The sequence below is a fragment of the Pleurodeles waltl genome, chromosome 12, assembly GCF_031143425.1.
Source record: "Pleurodeles waltl isolate 20211129_DDA chromosome 12, aPleWal1.hap1.20221129, whole genome shotgun sequence".
In the NCBI taxonomy this organism is placed as follows: Eukaryota; Metazoa; Chordata; class Amphibia; order Caudata; family Salamandridae; genus Pleurodeles; species Pleurodeles waltl.
Window position 1 is genome coordinate 715,895,789 of NC_090451.1, and position 18,881 is coordinate 715,914,669.

Here is an 18,881-nt window from a genome sequence, read left to right on the forward strand (position 1 = left end):
ATATGAAAAGCAAGGGGTCAGAATGAGGCTTAAGGAAGGCCATGGGGATGGCACTACAGGGGCAAACACATCATTTCTCACCACTTGTGTGGTCTGGTATGCTAAGAATTACTCAACAGCATTTTTCTGCAGCTGTCTGATCATGGTGCCGTGGCCCACCTTGTCAGCCAGTAAATAATGTGCCTCCTAGTGCTTTGGCACTTATAATATACCCACCTTCTTAGGAATTTATTAAAAGCCAGATGACTGGCCTGATGTTTGCAGGCTCAACTGTATTCTACAAATTTTGATTTTAACAACGGGTAGCGCATGCAAGTTTAAGACATCAGAGCTCGCGCCAGATGCAGGTGAGTGATATGCACCAAGGAGTTACTGCTGCCATCATGGATGGGTGGTCCAGAGGCGATGTAATGCACCCTGTAGAGGCATGGGGGAGATGGGCAGTGCATGAGCCCCCACAACCAGGGTGCAGGATGGAGTCCTGGGTAACCTAGGAGGTCACTGCGGAAAGCAGCTGAGCCGCTGCTAATTGGGAGTCATGAGATGATGGAGCATCAAGGTCTACATGTGGCGTCTATCTTCCCTAACATAAGGGACTCTGGGTCTAGAGGGTGCAACTCATTCCACTTGTGGGTAAGAAATTGTAAAAAAAAATAAAAATGTTTTTAGCACATGAGGATCCACGCATCCACCCAGACTTAGGTGGATTTGCGGATCCAGGCTCCCTATTAAAAAAAGAAAATACAGCCACTCACTCACTCACAAGCCACAAATCTACACACACACTTACACACCAACTTAACCACTCACACAGCAACTCACAGACCCTCAAAAGCACTCACATGCCCACTCACAGACCCAACACAGCACTTACACACCCACACACTCACCCATACAGCCACTCACACACCCATTCATTCACAGATCCACAAAAGCACTCACATACCCACTCAAACACCAACTCACACATCCATGTACACACTCACACAGCCACTCTCAAACCCACATAGCCACTCGCATACCCACTCACACACACCCAGGTTACAGGGAGGTTATAGTTGGAAACAGCATTAAAAAAAACATAGAAACTCACTGAAAAAACTAAGTATTACAGGGATGTTACAGTTAGGACTTAGAATTTAAAACATCTTAGATACTCACTAAAAAAAACAAATGTTACAGGGATGTTATAGTTAGGTTCTGAATTTACTCACACAAAACCAAAGAAATTCAGTCGTTATAGTTATAGTTATTTCAGGTAACTATAACTCATGCCCTCGCCATGCATTTCTAATCACCTCACATATTACAACACTCATGACATCTTCTATGATATTTGTTAAACATGGGGTCTCTAGTTGGCAGTCGGTTTGCACCCTGTCCAAGTAGGGACCCTCACTCTAGTCAGGATAAGGGAGATACCCGCACAGATAACCCCCGCTCACCCCCTTGGCACAAGCAGTCAGGCTTATCTCAGAAGCAATGTGTATAGCATTTGCACATAACACACAGTAATGCAGTGAAAACACTACAAAAGGACACCATACCAGTTTTAGAAAAATAGCCAATATTTATCCGTGTAAAACAAGACCAAAATGATAAAAATCTAACATACAGTGCACATTATATGAATTTTGTACGATTTATCTTGAAAATACAGTTCCTTGAGGTTGATAGATCCACCTGGGGCTATCAGGGCATTGTGATCAACAAAACCAATAGTTCAGGCCAGTCGCGGTGTCGTGGGCCAGCTACGGTGTCGGGAAGGCCCGCAAACAGTACCTTGGATTTGCAGGACATCATGATCCTCACGGTGAGCTCCAGAGAGCGGCATCGCTGGCGCTGCGGTGTCGATTCCAGAGTTGGTGAGGGAGTCAGGCCCTCGAGGTCACACACGGTGCAGATCGAACTCTGGGCTGGTTAAGTCAGGAGCGCTGGCGTGGATGGCGTTGGTGCTGCGGTGCGAAGCGGGATGATGCAACGTGCGGTGCCCACAGGTCATGGTGCAGGCAGCGGCTCGGTGACGGCGTCCAGAGGCGGCGGTGAGACCAGGGCTGCGGTGTGCAACATGCAGTGTCCACAGGTCACGGTGCAGGCAGCATCGTCGTTGTTGCTGAAACACTGTTGTCGGTAGGCTCAAGCCAGCAGTGCGGGACGGGACGGTCCTTTGTGACCCTAGTGAGCGGTGTCCACAGGCCACAGTGCAGACAGGGATGCCTGGTGACGACACTGGAGTCAATGGACAGGGCTGCGGTGCGGGGCGGGATCTTGTGCTCCTCACGAGTGTCCACAGGCCACGGTGCAGGCAGCGGCGCCAGTGTCAGCAAGAGCGTCGTCGTCAGGAATGCCTAGGATGCGGGGTGAGCAGGTGATGCTGGAGTGCAGGCCCACAGGTTGCGGTGCGAGCAGCCGCTCGGTGAAGTAGTCCGATGATGCCGTCGGTCAAAACGGGGCAATTCGACTTTGTGTGGCGTTGGCAGGTCCCGGTGCAGGCCAGTGGCGTCGTTGGCGGCGTTGCAGTGGTTTCTCCTCTTGATCAGCACAAAACACACAGTTCCTAGTGCTGCAGGTCGAGGAAACTGAAGTCTTTGGTGTCCCTGAGTCTTCCAACAGGAGGCAAGCTCTTCTCCAAGCCCTTAAAGAACTTTCTCAAGCAGGACACACAGCAAAGTTCACCCTTTGCACTCTTTTCAGGCAGAAGCAGCAACTGCAGGCCAGTCCAGCAAAGCAGCCCAACAAAGGGACAGTACTCCTCGTCCAGCTCTTTTCCTTGGCAGAGGTTCCTGTTGATTCCAGAAAGATTCTAAAAGTCTGGGGTTTTCGGTCTCCTTCGTATACCCTGTTCTGCCTTTGAAGTTGGCAAACTTCAAAGCCAAGTCTCAAGTGTTTGCAAGATCCTTCCTTGGCCAGGCCAGGCCCCAGGCGCACATCAAGGGGTCGGAGACTGCATTGTGTGAGAGCAGGCACAGTTCTTTCAGGTGTGAATGACTACTCCTCACTCCTCTCTAGCTTAGATGGCTCATCAGGATATGCAGGCTAGACCACCGCCTCCTTTGTGTCACTGTCTAAAGGGAGGTGAAAATAGCCCAGCTGCCAAACTAACCCACACAGACAATCCACAAACAGGCAGAGTCACAGAATGGTTTAAGCAAGAAAATGTCTACTTTCTAAAAGTGGCATTTTCAAACAGACAATTTAAAAACCAACTTCACTAAAAGATGCATTTTTAAATTGTGAGTTCAGAGACCCTAAACTCAAGAATGTTATCTGCTCCCAAAGGGAATCTGCGCTTTAAGGATATTTAAAGGAGGCCCCATGTTAACCTAGGAGAGAGAGAGATTTTGCTCAGTGAAAACCGAATTTGGCAGTATTTCACTGTTAGGACATATGAATCACACTAGTATATGTCTGACGTTAAACATACACTACACCCCGCCCCTGGGGCTACCTAGGGCCTGCCTTAGGAGTGCCTGACATGTAGGAAAAGGGACAGTTTAGGCCTGGCAAGTGGGTACCCTTGCCAAGTTGAATTGGCAGTTTAAAACTGCACACACAGACACTGCAGTGGCAGGTCTGAGCCATGCTTACAGGGCTCCTAATGTGGGTGGCACAACCAGTACTGCAGGCCCACTAGTAGCATTTGATTTACAGGCCCCTGGGCACCTCTAGTGCACTTTACTAGGGACTTAACAATAAATCAAACATGCCAATCATGGATAAACCAATCAACAGTACACTTTACACAGAGAGCATATGCACTTTAGCACTGGTAAAGTGCCAGAGTCCTAAAGCCAACAAAACCTTGTCAGAAAATGAAGGAAGGAGGCAAAAAGACTGGGGACGACCCTGCAAAAAAAGGCCAGGTGCAACACAACCCCCACCAGCCTAAAGCCAGGGGAGACCAATCAATACCTTGATAGACTGGACTAAAGGGACACACACGCCGCTACTCTACGTACAGAACTTGCCATGGTTCACCTGGATTCTTTGCCAACATAAGACTTCGCTACACTTGTTATTTGACACTCACTTCTCAGGACACCGGAACCCCGTACCTGCTCTACTGTTTATTAGGATTCACTCATAGATCATCTGATTAACACTTGATTTCTCAGTGAAAGTATCGCCTTGAAAAAGTCACTGTGTGACGACAACTCTTGATCCAATTAAACATCTCTCTGGAACACTGAGAACAGGACTATACTATTCATTATCATATGTGCATTACCTAATTCTACTTTTGTACTTCACTAACTCTACGTACGCCATGTGCTGTGGTCATATGTAAATACCTTGATGGACTTCCTTGATTGGGGCAACAGAACAGGGCCCGTGGCCCAGAAGAGCAGGGGCATGTTCCATGTATGTGCCTTCCTGACTCCAGTTGGATCCCTCTGTCCATGCTCTCAGGGCCCACTAAGCTAACCCATTGGGAACCCTTCTCCTCTCCTGCGGATACCATCTGTGCAGCACCTAGCTTTACTTTGCTCACAGATGTATCCCAGGGGGCAGACAGTACCACCATGGCCAGCACATTGGTGTGGCCCACTCTACCCCCGGGATGTGACTCCTGCGCCCCCCCCCCCGGGGCAACTCTGTCCACCAGGACAGCAAGCCACGGTGGCCACTGACATCTGTCAGGGATGAAAGCCAGGCCCCAGGCCTTTCAAATCTCTCCCACCACTGTGACTATTGAGAGTGGGGGACAGTAGCCCCAGGTGTGTGGCACCTTTTGACCATTCTCCCTCCCACCAGGTCAGGGATGACAGCCTGACACTGGTTCTCTCCTCTGGGGCTCTGTACCCTCCCTCTAGGAGCGGCACCCCCAGAGTCTAGAATAGTCAGGCTGCTTGTGGAAGCAGTACTGCACAATCCTCCCACCAGTGCAGGGATCTTAACCTGGGGTCTGTACCTTCAGGTTGGACCATGGCCCGGGGCGAGGCTTCCCTCCCCCTGCCCTTCTTTCTGGGGTCCTGCACCCCCCACTAGGAATGCCCCCAATATTCAAACACAGTAGGGGCACTGTCAGCAGTAACCCCTCCCCTCCAGGCCAGGGTCCTGCACCCCCCAACCTGGAGGGTGCCCCTAGAAATCACACCAGGGGGGGTTGACTGGGCCAACTGCTCCCCGCAGGAGCTCAGAGTTTACCCTCTGCACCTGATCCTCCAGTCTAGGGTCTGTACCATCAGACTGGACCATTAACTGTCGATCCAGAACGTCCTGGGGAGCACACCTATCCCCCATCAGGTCAGAGCTTACCCCCTGAATCTAACCATCCAACCCAGAGTCACCACCCTAAGGCTGGACCACTGCCTGGCAAGCCAGGACTTCATGAGGAGCACACCTACCCCCCACAAGGGAACCACCTTACCTAAGGGCCACATGAGAGTCTGGCTGGCGCTGGTCCCCTGACCGCTGCCCATTTGGCAGACCCTGTTTCCCCCCAGCCCAGAAATTTAATCACCAAGGTCATTCCTGTGGGGCTCTGAGCTAACCCCTGACCCTCCAGGTTCTCCTCTGGGGCCCGCAACCCCCTCTCAACCCTCTGTCTGGTGTTCTGCCCCCCTCAGTAAGAGTGGTACAGCCAGACACCAGAACTGGTGGGATGCTGGCTAGAGCCGCCCCCCCCTAAGTTCTCCTGACACTATGGGGTCTCCCTCAGCAGAGGCTCCCCTCCTGGTGTTTCCTCATGGAACCTTCCAGGACCTGGGACTGGATCTCAGGCACCCTGGGCCTTAGCCCACCCCATTCCCTCTCCTCTGGGACTGAACATGGGATCCCTTGCCCATCCCACTACAGTGGAACCTACCTGGGACACTGCAATCCTTTCCCACCTCACCTTGTTGGGGGAAAAAAACGAGACCCCTCCCTTCAGGAGCAACCCCAAATGTCTCTTCAGACTCTCTGGTATTCACCCAGAGATCTGCCTCCAGTGTAAGCTCCCTGGGGTCAAAGAACTCCCACTCCACCGGATGTTGGCGTAGATCTGGAAAACAAGGACTGGACATATGCTCTCCAGCAATTACATCACAAAGCCCCTCACATGAATTAACCAAACTACTCTTCACCCAAACATCCAGTGACTCAGCCTTGAAAAAGTACCCCACATCACCCTCCTGAGACTGGTGAGACAGTACCTTTCTGTCCCTGACACCCAACCCCCACTCTTATGAGATGTCTCCACACTCCACAACCAGGGCCTCTACCTGGGGGGAAGCCCTCTCCCTGTCACTGTCACCTAGAGCCAGTAGAGTGTCCCTCCCACCACTAGGAATACTACTCCCTATGGCAGTTCCCCAATCCACCTCAGAGACCCTGCGCATCACTGGAACTACCTCATACTCCTGATCCTCCAGGTGTGTGTTAACCCCCTCCTTCAAGTTGGGCACCAAGTCTCTAGGCGTGTTCACTTCTTCATCAGCACTGGATATAAACACTTTTGCTGCCACCGCCTGAACTGAACTCAGCCCTCATGGCTTCCAGCTTCAGCTCTTCACAGCTCAGTTCCTGAGGTGCACACAATTATTTTTCCTTGGCTAAGGCTCTCGTAGCCTCAGATCTCTTGAGCTGTACGTCCAGCTCTCTCATCCACTGATCCTGAGCTAGGAGCCATTCCTCTCTCTCTGGTTCCCTTTCAGGGCCACTGCCCTCCTCATCAGAGAAGTCCTCCTCCTCAGAACGGTCTGGTGTGGCTGCTTCCCAGAGTTTCATCTCATACTGAAACAGGGCTGTCTCAATGACTCATCTCAGGGACCTTCTCTTCACAGCCAGCCTCCTTTCCTTGCAGAAAACCTTTGGCTCCCTCAACGTGCAGTACTCCAGGTGCCAGAAGTTGACTTCCATTCTACAAAGGCCTCACAACCAAAAACCAGATTCCAAAAATATCACAATCTCTAGGAGGACACCAGAGAACAAAATGGAAAACACAGTCTGTGGTACGTAGTAATCTGCGGTATGGTGGTAGTGTACACCAATCACTGTGGGTCAAGTGCAAATGCAAGTCCTATCCCACCGCTGACAACCAATGTTAGAAATGGGGTCTCTAGTTGGCAGTCGGTTTGCACCTTCTCCAAGTAGGGACCCTCACTCTTGTCAGGAGAAGGGAGATACCCGCTCAGATAACCCCTGCTCACCCCCTTTGTAGCTTGGCACGAGCAATCAGGCTTATCTCAGAAACAATGTGTAAAGCATTTGCACATAACACACAGTAACACAGTGAAAACACTACAAAAGGACACCACACCAGTTTTAGAAAAAAAAAAAAAACAATATTTATCTATTTAAAACAAGACCAAAGACGATAAAACTCCAAAATACAGTAATAAAAATATGAATTCTGCAAGATTTACAAAAAAATACAGTTCCTTGAAGTCAATAGCTCCACCTGCGGCTATGATGGCGTTGTGATCAACAAAACCAACAGTTCAGGCTGGCCGCAGGCAAGCTACGGTATCGGGAAGATCCGCAAACAGTACCCTGGATTCGTAGGGCGTCTTGATCGTCGAGGTGAGCTCAGGAGAGCAGTGTCGCTGACGTTGCAGTGTCGGTTCCAGAGTCGGTGCAGGAGTTGTCGGGCCCTTGAAGTCACATGTGTTGCAGATTGAACTCAGGGCTGATGAAATCAGGAGCGCTGGCGTCAGGCGAAGCGAGACGATGCGACTTGCGGTATCCACAGGTCACGGTGCAGGCAACGGGTCGGTGATGGCATCCATCAGTGTCGGCGCGACCAGAGCTGCCGTGTGACGTGGGGCTGTGCAATGTGCGGTGTCCACATGTCATGGTGTAGGCAGCATCGTCTTCACGGAAGCGATGTTGTCGGTAGGCCCAATCCAGCGGTGTGGGACAGGACGGTGCTTCATGACCATCACGAGTGGTGTCCACAGGCCACGGTGCAGACAGGGATGTCTGGTGACGACACTGGAGTCAATAGTGCTGGCGTCAGTGGACTGGGGCTTGGGTTCGGGACGGTGCTTTGTGCCCTTCACGAGCGGTGTCCACAGGACACGGGCAGGCAGCGCCCGGTGTCAGCAGGAGCGGCAGCGTCGGGAAGGCCCAGGCAGAGGTGTGAGCAGGCGATGCTGGAGTGCGGAGCACACAGGTCGCGATTAAGTCGTCTGATGACGGTGTTGGTGAGACCAGGGTGGCGGTGCAAAGCGGGCAATGCAACACCGTGCAGAGTTGGCAGGTCAAGATACAGACCAGCGGCGGTGGAGTGGTTTCTCCTCTTGAACAGCACAAAACACACAGTTTCCAGTGCTGCAGGTCGGTGATACTGAAGTCTTTGGTGTCCCTGAGACTTCCAACAGGAGGCAAGCTCTACTCCAAGCCCTTGGAGAACTTTCTCAAGCAGGACACATAGCAAAGTTCACACTTTGCATTCTTTTCAGGCAGAAGCAGCAACTGCAGGCCAGTCCATCAAAGCAGCACGCATGGGGACAGTACTTCTCCTCCAGCTCCTCAGCTCTTCACCTTGCCAGAGGTTGCTCCTGATTTCAGAAAGATTCTAAAGTCTGGGTATTCCTCTTATACTCTGTTCTGCCTTTGAAGTTGGCGAACTTCAAAGCAAAGTCTTAAGTGTTTGGCCTGGACAGGGAAGGATCTTGCAGACACACACCAGAGGGTTTGAGACTGCATTGTGTGAGGGCAGGCACAGTCTTTCAGGTGTGAACAACCACTCCTCCCTCCCCTCTAGCTCAGATGGCTCCTCAGGATATACAGGCTACACCCCGTCCCCTTTTGTGTCACTGTCTAGAGAGGTGCAAAACAGCCCAACTGTCAAACCGACCCAGACAAACAATCCACAAACAGGCAATGGTTTAAGCAAGAAAATGCCTACTTTCTAATAGTGGCATTTTCAAACAGACAATTTAAAAACCAACTTCACTTTGCGCACAGCTCCTGGATCACCAATTCTCTCTGCACCCGTCCACCCTGTGCCCTCCAACAAAGAACCTGTTGTGCCCTAAGGGTCCCTCACCCCTTGCAACCTCAACACTCCAAGGGGTCCCCAAGGACCCACCTCTAAACTTACCTGTGCAATGCTTTTCCATGTGTCCCCCGAGGTGGCCATGCACTAGCACCAGAGACTTTTCCCAGTTGCTATCGCCGGAACCAAGAGCCACCAGAACTTCTCCAGCTGCACAGTATGCCCACTGACGTCCTCGACCGACCTGCAAAAGGAGAACTTGGTAACTCAATTGTACAATTTTATATTTATTTTTAAATGTGACTTTCCATTGATTCCTATGGTGCGTACTTCTGCACAGAAAGACTATTTTCTTTAAACTTCAAAAATCCTGTCTCCAAAAGTACTTACCCAATTTTGATAATCTTGGTCTTAACATTTAAATAAAAATCTGAAGTATTTTTATAAATTGGTCTTGAGTTATTCCTTCAAATGTGTAAGTTGCATGATTGATACTGCAAGTACAACAAATGCTTTGCACTTCTCCAAGATTGGCCTAACTGCTCGACTAAGCTACCAAAACAATTAGAGCATTAGGTAGTCTAGTTTTTACCCCTGTAAACCAACGTGTGGTTGTCTGGACCCCCTGCACAGTGTGCCTAAATTTGCACACTGCATGGAGGGCCAGCCTCCTACAAGTGCAATGTGGGAAATGCAGTCCCGACCTTCAGCAAATTTCAGGTGGCTATTGTTGTCCCCTAGACTCCAGGGTGTCAAAGTGATCAAAGGATGAGCTTGCTGTTACCAAGGCGTGTTGGTGGCCAACCGAATAAAGGTAGTGTCATACCTTAATTTAACAGTGTTCCTCTTTCAAAAGGTTGCCTCATCTTCCTCATCAACATCGTCTAAGCAGAAAAAACTAGCACCTGCAGCTCCTTTGGTCAGCACCAGGGACAGCCAGGACTAATCTGCACCTGGACCCTATGAGCAAGGCGGGACCGACCAGACTATGCATTAGGCATATCCTCAGGAATTCAGAAAGTGGAGGGCTGCTTTTGTTGCTGGGGTACTGGCTTTGTAGCAGTGCAGTAGATTTAAAACACTGCAGAGTTCCTTGTATATCCAACAGTTTTCAGGCAGGCATAAAAGTGTCAATATAACACTGGTGATTAATGCACCTGATGGAGAGAGATCGGAGTTTTGCTTAGTGGCATTTTTGACTTATCAAAGGTAGCGCAGAGGTTAATATGCCTGCTGCAAAAAATGTGTTCTGTGCAGATCACAGAACAGTATTTTATGTGCACTACTCCATGGGATACTGCTTTTGTGACAGTGATCCTGTTGTTACTGTGCTGTTCATAAGTAACAATCATAATTTAGCACAGTGAGCTAAGAACTGCCATCAAAAAGCTGCATGCAAACTGCATGGTGCAAGGTAGAAAGTTATGTTTCCCAGTATTGGATTATCCAACTTTTGCTAAAAGGGTTTGTTTGGGTAGAAATCAATGTTATTAGTAAAGGCAACCCCAACCACAGTGCTACACTCTGAATCCTGAGTTTACGCGTCCCCAGACCAAGCACTCTTCGAAATGCCTCCCAGTATGGATGACATATGAATCATATACATCGTAGCCCCCTTTGTCTAATGTAACATTTTCTATACATTGATTTACACAAGTATGATTAATTGCGTCTGTATGTGTGTGATGTAAGGTGCTCCAACACCCTATGCTGGTAAGAGAGGTTCTAAAAAACAAAGGAAATACATGTAAGAGATGGGCTACGGAGAGATGAGAGGAACAGTTAACGGTTGATGGTGAGGGAATCACTGAAGAGTCACAATAACGATTGCCGTTTACTTGTGCACTGTAAGGCCATCAATTACTATGCTTTGCAACAAACAATTTAATACGTAATGAAAAATGTGTTTTACAATGCAATGTTTTTGCCATCTTTTCCCCATGTTTTCTTACGGGGAGGGAGAACCCCGCCAAGCCCCACTGTAGTGGTCAGGCTCACTAGCTATGCACCCTATTGTGGCGCATCTGACAAAATTTGCCTGGGCTGCTTTGGGTTTCCAGTCCAGGCCTGCCTACAAGCCAGGTAATAATCAACTGACCGTCTGAGCATGGTCCTGGGTCCTGCCTCACCTTATCACAAGCAAATGCAGAACTCTCTTGGACTAGAGTACTCACCCCTGAAGCAGCTGGCAAGAACCAGAATCTAAGAATCACTGGCCATCTGGCCTGCCAAGGGATCCCTTAAAAATAAATGGTCTAGTGTACTGTGGGAAATGCAGTCCTGACCACCCAACAGATTTCTACTGAACTCAACCTGCCAGTGAACGTTGTCACTAGTGCATCTCTCCACTGACTGCAAAGTTAACCTTTTGTAAGAGTGAAATGCACAGATTTATTTTTCGTTTTAAAACCCATAAATCTGTTTATACACATCCAACTGTATTGCTTTTGGTGTCTAAAATTATATAAAAATCTGCTTTATTTTTATAGATTTGAGTCTGATTTATTTTGGGCTGTGTCAATTACTTAGTGGCAATGTTGGTACCCTGAAAAACTGAGCAAGCGTTCCTTTAGTAAACACTGACTGCTCTGTGCCACACTACCAGGACTGAGCTAGGGATGTATTAATGTGAATCCAAGGACCTACTCGGACAACGTGAGAATAACACATGGTGAGGCCTACCCAGCCTCACTGCATAATAACCACTTCCCTACATGAAGGTGTAAGAACAAACCCAACCTATGTTGGAGGCGCAGATATCTCAAAATTGCACGCACCCTGAAACACAGTTACCTAAGTGTACGGAAAATAGCAAACCAAACTTGCATCTAAAACATATCACAAATAAATCCTCAGATGGAACATTTAAATAACCATTTGCAAAGGCCAGAAGCAGAAACCATTATAAGAACCATTTGAGCAAAACTATTACTGATGATTTCCTATGGTTACTAAGCGGACCCGGGAGTTTTCACCAGTATTGTTTTTTTTTTGTTTGTTTTTTAATTTTCGGCAGCTTTGTGGTTCCTCACAGGATTCTTCCCGAATTTTTTTTTTTTATTACTTTTTTTTTGGTCTGGCAGGGTCACGGGGGACCCATGGACCAAAGCTAGGGGCTTATTGTATCACTACCCTGCCTCCCTTTCTTTTTGTGTGTTTTTTTTTTTCAGAGGGGACTCGGCTGAAGCAGAGTTACAAAATGCCTGCGAATATAATAATGGGTGAGGGGGAGACGAGGAGGGCTGTGGTATAATAATGGGGTGCAAGAGGGGAGAGGCAAGGAGGTCTGGTGTATAATAATGGGGTGAGGGAGGGGGAGTCAAGGAGGGCTGGGGTACAATAATGGGGTGCGAGAGGCAAGGAGGGCTGGGGTATAATAATAGGGTGAGGGACGGAAGGGCTGGGGTATAATGGGTGAGGGAGTGGGGAGACGAGGAGGGCTGGGGTATAATAATGGGGTGAGGGAGGGGGAGAGACGAGGAGGGCTGGGGTATAATAATGGGGTGAGGGAGGGGGAGAGACGAGGAGGGCTGGGGTATAATACTGGGTGAGGGAGGGGGAGACGAGGAGGGCTGGGGTATAATAATGGGTGAGGGAGGGGGAGACGAGGAGGGCTGGGGTATAATAATGGGGTGAGGAACGGGAAGACGAGGAGGGCTGGGGTATAATAATCGGTGAGGGAGGGGGAGACGAGAAGGGCTGGGGTATAATAATGGGGTGAGGGAGGGGGAGAGACGAGGAGGGCTGGGGTATAATGGGGTGAGGGAGGGGGAGAGACGAGGAGGGCTGGGGTATAATAATGGGGTGAGGGAAGGGGAGACGGGGAGGGCATGGGTATAATAATGAGGTGAGGGGGAGAGACGAGGAGGACTCGGGTATAATAATGAGGTGAGGGGGAGAGACGAGGAGGACTTTGGGAGGTACAGGAGGGCTGGGGCGGGGTCAGTCATACGATGGTAGTACAGGAGCGCTGGGGCGGGGTCAGTCACACTTTGGTAGGTACAGGAGGGCTGGGCGAGATCAGTCATACGATGGGAGGTACAGGAGGGCTGGGGCGGGGTCAGTGACACTTTGGTAGGTACAGGAGGGCTGGGGCGAGATCAGTCATACGATGGGAGGTACAGGAGGGCTGGGGCGGGGTCAGTGACACTTTGGTAGGTACAGGAGGGCTGGGGCGAGATCAGTCATGCGATGGGAGGTACAGGAGGGCTGGGGCGAGGTCAGTGACACTTTGGTAGGTACAGGAGGGCTGGGGCGGGGTCAGTCATACGATAGGAGGTACAGGAGGGCTGGGGTGAGATCAGTCATACGATGGAAGACACAGGAGGGCTGGGGCGGGGTCAGTCATACGATGGGAGGTACAGGAGGGCTGGGGCGGGGTCAGTCATACGATGGGAGGTACAGGAGGGCTGGGGCGGGGTCAGTCACACCTTGGTAGGTACAGGAGGGCTGGGGCGGGGTCAGTCATATTTCAATCCCTGTGGCCCCCTCTTGATCATCTTAGTCCCACAGGGTTATCGGCCCAACCCCTGTGCATTTGGTTCTGTGGGCACCAGCACTTAATTCAAGATAGGTTTTCTGGGCAGATTCCCACTGACCTCTTCATCCAGCTCCACAGGGCCCTGTAGTCTCTCCTGGAGGGGTCACTTTAAAAGTCAGGCACAGGATATTTGTAAGGTGCATCACCCCTCGTGGCATCACCGCCAGGGCCCGTACAGCAAGGCCGGCACGTCCTTCATCCCAGGCAAGCCCTCCTCTCTTGGGCCTATGATTATAGTTGTTGGTCACATGGCTGCCTCTGCCTCATAGCAGGTCAGGCCACACCATGTCATGGTCAGGATGGGTTCTCTTTGTTACAGTTGTTCTTTCTTCACAGTTGTTTATTCGTGGGGGTGCCTCCTGCAGGGTCAGCAAGCAACCACCCAGTCGCAGGAATCACTCCAGTGGCATTTGCATTAGTAAACGCACCGGTCTCATTAGGATGCTTTAGGATTTTGTATCTTAAAGCAGGAGCTCAGCCCGAGCACGTCAAACCAGACATTTTGTCAAGCCACGGCCCAGGGGCAAGTTAGTTAACTCTGCTAACTATAACTGGTGAATGGCTGTTTTTTTTTTTTCAAAACGTAAATGTCACTGACAAATTCACCTAACTATAATATGACTTCAGCCTTTTTTTTTTCAGTATGTATGTTAAGTCGGTGTGCACAGAAGCATGAAAGTTTGTTAGCCCTCGTGCTCTGAAGCCTCTGGGTGTGTTGGCCCTTCTGCAATGAACCCTGTAAGTTTGTTGGCCAATATGCGGGGGGCCTGCATGATTGTTGCAGCAAGTGAAGACGTGCACCGGTGGGGTGTTGATCTGTGCACCCCCTGCACTGTGCATCCAAAACTTCTCTGCTTGATCAGTGGCTTGTTACACAGTTGGAAAGAGTCTCAGGCAGTTCAGGGCCATTTTAAACCTGTCTGGAGAACCTATGATTTCATCCCAAATTGCCCCAAGTTGGCTTGAAGCCTTGCGACCTGGGTGAGAGAGGGCTGGGGTATAACAACAGTGCGAGGGAGGGGAGAGACAGGAGGGATGGGGTCAGTGACACTTTGGTAGGTACAGGAGGGCTGGAGCAGGGTCAGTGACACGATGGGAGGTACAGGAGGGCTGTGGCGAGGTCAGTCACACCATGGGAGGTACAGGAGGGCTGGGGCGAGGTCAGTCATACGACGGGAGGTACAGGAGGGCTGGGGCGGGGTCAGTCACACGATGGGAGGTACAGGAGGGCTGGGGCGAGGTCTGTCATACCATGGGAGGTACAGGAGGGCTGGGTCAGTCATACGATGATAGTACAGGAGGGTTGGGGCAAGGTCAGTCATACGATGGTAGAACAAGAGGGCTGGGGGAGTAAGTCACACTTTGGTAGGTACAGGAGGGCTGGGCGACGTCAGTCATACGATGGGAGGTACAGGAGGACTGGGGCGGGGTCATTGACACTTTGGTAGGTACAGGAGGGCTGGGGCGAGGTCAGTCATACGATGGTATGTATAGGAGGGCTGGGGCAAGGTCAGTCATACGATGGTAGGTATAGGAGGGCTGGGGCAAGGTCAGTCATACGATGGTAGGTATAGGAGGGCTGGGGCGAGGTACGTGACATTTTGGTAGGTACAGGAGGGCTGGGGCGAGGTCAGTCATACGATGGTATGTATAGGAGGGCTGGGGCAAGGTCAGTCATACGATGGTAGGTAAAGGAGGGCTGGGGCGAGGTACGTGACATTTTGGTAGGTACAGGAGGGCTGGGGCGGGGTCAGTCATACGATGGGAGGTACAGGAGGGCTGTGGCGAGGTCAGTGACACTTTGGTAGGTACAGGAGGGCTGTGGCGAGGTCAGTGACACTTTGGGAGGTACAGGAGGGCTGGGGCGAAGTCAGTCACACGATGGGAGGTACAGGAGGGCTGGGGCGAAGTCAGTCACACGATGGGAGATACAGGAGGGCTGGGGCGAGGTCAGTCACACGATGGGAGGTACAGGAGGGCTGGGGCGAGGTCAGTCACACGATGGGAGGAACAGGAGGGCTAGGGCGAGGTCAGTCACACGATGGGAGGTACAGGAGGGCTGGGGCGGGGTCAGTCATAAGATGGTAGTACAGGAGGGCTGGGGCGGGGTCAGTCACACGATGGGAGGTACAGGAGGGCTGGGGCGGGGTCAGTCGTACCATGGGAGGTACAGGAAGGCTGGGTCAGTCATACGATGATAGTACAGGAGGGCTGGGGCAAGGTCAGTCATACGATGGTAGAACAAGAGGGCTGGGGCGAGGTAGGTGACACATTGGTAAGTACAGGAGGGCTGGGGCGAGGTAGGTGACACATTGGTAGGTACAGCAGGGCTGGGGCGAGGTAGGTGACACATTGGTAGGTACAGGAGGGCTGGGGCGAGGTCAGTCATACGATGGGAGGTTCAGGAGGGCTGGGGCGGGGTCAGTCATACGATGGGAGGTTCAGGAGGGCTGGGGCGGGGTCAGTGACACTTTGGTAGGTACAGGAGGGCTGGGGTGGGGTCAGTCATGCGATGGAAGACACAGGAGGGCTGGGGCGGGGTCAGTCACACGATGGAAGACACAGGAGGGCTGGGTCAGTGACACTTTGGTAGGTACAGGAGGGCTGGGGCGGGGTCAGTGACACTTTGGTAGGTACAGGAGGGCTGGGGCGGGGTCAGTGACACTTTGGTAGGTACAGGAGGGCTGGGGCGGGGTCAGTCATACGATGGGAGGTACAGGAGGGCTGTGGCGAGGTCAGTGACACTTTGGTAGGTACAGGAGGGCTGTGGCGAGGTCAGTGACACTTTGGTAGGTACAGGAGGGCTGGGGCGGGGTCAGGCATACGATGGTAGTACAGGAGGGCTGGGTCAGTCACACAATGGGAGGTACAGGAGGGCTGGGGCGGGGTCAGTCACACAATGGGAGGTACAGGAGGGCTGGGGCGGGGTCAGTCATAAGATGGGAGGTACAGGAGGGGTGGGGCGGGGTCAGTCATACGATGGGAGGTACAGGAGGGCTGCGGCGGGGTCAGTCACACCTTGGTAGGTACAGGAGGGCTGGGGCGGGGTCAGTGACACTTTGGTAGTACAGGAGGGCTGGGGCGGGGTCAGGCATACGATGGTAGTACAGGAGGGCTGGGGCGAGGTCAGTGACACGATCGTAGTACAGGAGGCCTGGGGCGAGGTCAGTGACACTTTGGTAGTACAGGAGGGCTGGGGCGGGGTCAGGCATACGATGGTAGTACAGGAGGGCTGGGGCGAGGTCAGTGACACGATCGTAGTACAGGAGGGCTGGGGCGAGGTCAGTGACACTTTGGTAGTACAGGAGGGCTGGGGCGAGGTCAGTGACACTTTGGTAGTACAGGAGGGCTGGGGCGAGGTCAGTCATACGATGGGAGGTACTGGAAGGCTGCGGCGGGGTCAGTCGCACTTTGGTAGGTACAGGAGGGCTGGGGCGGGGTCAGTGACACTTTGGTAGATACAGGAGGGCTGGGGAGGGGTCAGTCACACCTTGGTAGGTACAGGAGGGCTGGGGCGGGGTAGGTGACACTTTGGTAGGTACAGGAGGGCTGGGGCGGGGTCAGTGACACGATGGTAGGTACAGGAGGGCTGGGGCGGGGCCAGTCACACGATGGTAGTACAGGAGGGCTGGGGCGGGGCCAGTCACACCTTGGTAGGTACAGGAGGCCTGGGGCGGGGTAGGTGACACTTTGGTAGGTACAGGAGGGCTGGGGCGGGGTCAGTGACACGATGGGAGGTACAGGAGGGCTGGGGCGGGGCCAGTCACACGATGGTAGTACAGGAGGGCTGGGGCGGGGCCAGTCACACCTTGGTAGGTACAGGAGGCCTGGGGCGGGGTCAGTCACACCTTGGTAGGTACAGGAGGGCTGGGGCGGGGTCAGTGACACGATGGTAGGTACAGGAGGGCTGGGGCGAGGTCAGTCATACGATGGTAGGTACAGGAGGGCTGGGGCGGGGTCAGTGACACTTTGGTAGGTACAGGAGGGCTGGGGTGGGGTCAGTCATACGATGGGAGGTACAGGAGGGCTGGGGCGGGGTCAGTCATACGATGGTAGTACAGGAGGCCTGGGGCGAGGTCAGTGACACTTTGGTAGGTACAGGAGGGCTGGGGTCAGTCATACGATGGGAGGTACAGGAGGGCTGGGGCGGGGTCAGTGACACGATGGTAGGTACAGGAGGGCTGGGGCGAGGTCAGTCATACGATGGTAGGTACAGGAGGGCTGGGGCGGGGTCAGTCACACCTTGGTAGGTACAGAAGGGCTGGGGCGGGGTCAGTGACACTGGTAGGTACAGGAGGCCTGGGGCGGGGTCAGTCACCCGGTGGGAGGAACGGACACCCTGCTGCGGGCTCCTTACCCTGTGCAGACATGTCCGGGCTCCTCTCCTCCTCCTGGGGCTGGAGGGGTCTCTGAGGACTGAAGATGAAGGGACTTGGCACGCAGAGGCGGCTCCTTCCTCCAATGCCGGGGACTGACGGAGGGGCGGAAGTGATGTCACCCATCCGCTGCTGGTGCTGGCTCTGCTGCCGCCAACCCGGAAGTGCCATGGGGGTCCATGAGCCCCAGGAGGCGGAGCCTGGGATTTACCGGCATTCCCTGCTGGTGCTGGCTCTGCCGCCGCTGACCCGGAAGTGGACGTCAGCCGCCAGGCTCCCACTTCCGCCTCCGGCGGTTTCAAATCCCTCCGAAGAGTTAATAAACACAAAGAGAGGAGAAGGAGGAAAGAAGCAAGAGTGAACTTAAATAAACTCACTAGAACCGGACGCTGCTTCTTCAAGGAAAGGGCGCCAACGTGTAAAATCTCCCAGAACTGACCTGTATGGAGCCTGAAGGCCAGAGCTGCCTGTCTCCATTACTGTTCTGCAACCAGCCCCCCTGTGTCCCCATCATTACTGTCCAGCCCCCCTGTGTCCCCATCATTACTGTCCAGACCCCCTGTGTCCACGTCATTACTGTCCACCCCCGTGTCCACGTCATTACTGTCCAGACCCCTGTGTCCCCATCATTACTGTCCAGACCCCCGTGTCCCCATCATTACTGTCCAGACCCCCTGTGTCCCCATCATTACTGTCCAGACCCCTGTGTCCCCGTCATTACTGTCCAGCCCCTGTGTCTCCATCATTACTCTCCAGCCCCCTGTGTCTCCATCATTACTCTCCAGCCCCCTGTGTCTCCATCATTACTCTCCAGCCCCCTGTGTCCCCATCATTACTGTCCAGACCCCTGTGTCCCCATCATTACTGTCCAGACCCCTGTGTCCCCATCATTACTGTCCAGACCCCCTGTGTCTCCATCATTACTGTCCAGACCCCTGTGTCCCCGTCATTACTGTCCAGCCCCTGTGTCTCCATCATTACTCTCCAGCCCCCTGTGTCTCCATCATTACTGTCCAGACCCCTGTGTCCCCATCATTAC

General features: G+C 52.5%; 1 protein-coding gene across 1 annotated transcript in view; it reads right to left on the reverse strand.

Annotated features, from left to right (window-relative positions):
• Positions 1–18,019, reverse strand: part of LOC138266967 (zinc finger protein 208-like) — a 95,512-nt gene extending 77,493 nt beyond the window's left edge. Inside the window, exon 1 of the mRNA XM_069215775.1 lies at positions 17,824–18,019. The gene's annotated coding sequence lies outside the window, so the exon portion shown is untranslated. The remainder of the gene's footprint in view (positions 1–17,823) is intronic.
• Between the last annotated feature and the right edge of the window lie 862 nt (positions 18,020–18,881).